Below are 1,098 nucleotides of genomic sequence, written 5' to 3' on the forward strand. Positions count from 1 at the left end.
CCGCTGATCTTCCTGTGTAGAAGTCAGGTTGTAAAGTGTCATTCTTCAGGATCACCTCTTTAAAAACAGGCTTCATGGCTTTGTGTGAAATCTCTCGCCTCCCACTGCTTCTGAATAATAAAAACAGGATGAACACGACCTAAACATAACTATAAGCATATATAATTATAGCTCACAGGAGTGAAACCATTACTGTTTGATATATGCTGGGTTTATGCTGCACTATAGTAAAGTGTATGACGTCACACAATCAGTCATTCACATTCTAGTAAAGTCATCACCCAATCACCTACGCTCGCAGCGCTGTTACACTCCGTGTCCACCAGAGGGCGATGTTTACTGTGCAGATCTCGTCAAGGATTAGTTAGTCTGAGTTTTATTTTAATTCTGGACACTAAACTCGGAACTGCTCAGCATTTTAACATCTTTATGATAGTTAATATTGACAACGATCAGCCATAATGTTAAACCCACTGACAGGTGACGTGAAAAACGTTGATTATCTCAATTGGTTACAATGGCACGTGTCAAGGGGTGGGATATATTACCCACCGCTGAAAGCTCCTACAATGGGCACGTGATCATCAGAACTGGACCATGGAGCGATGGAAGAAGGTGTCCTGGTCCAATGAATCAGGTTTTCTTTTACATCATGTGGAGGCCGGGTGTGTGTGTGTGTGTGTGTGTGGAAGCAGTGTGATGCTCTAGACAATGTTCTGCTGAGAAACCTCGGGTCCTGGTGTTCATGTGGATGTCACTTTGACACGTAGCACCTACCTAAACACTGCTGCAGACCGAGTTCACCCCTTCATGGTAACGGTGTTCCCTAACATCAGTGTCCTCTTTCAGCAGGGTAACGCTCCCTCGCACACTGCACACACTGTTCAGGCTGCACCTCACAACTTACAGGACTTGAAGGATCTGCTGCTAATGTCTCGGTGCCAGATCCCACAGCACACCTTCAGAGGTCTTGTGGCTTGAGGTCATGCCTCGAGGTCATGCCTCGAGGTCACATAGGTCATGCCTCGACGAGTCAGAGCTGTTTCGGAGGCACAAGGGGAGGCCCTACACAATATTAGGCAGTTGGTTTTAATGTTA

This window comes from Ictalurus punctatus, chromosome 17 (genome assembly GCF_001660625.3).
Source record: "Ictalurus punctatus breed USDA103 chromosome 17, Coco_2.0, whole genome shotgun sequence".
In the NCBI taxonomy this organism is placed as follows: Eukaryota; Metazoa; Chordata; class Actinopteri; order Siluriformes; family Ictaluridae; genus Ictalurus; species Ictalurus punctatus.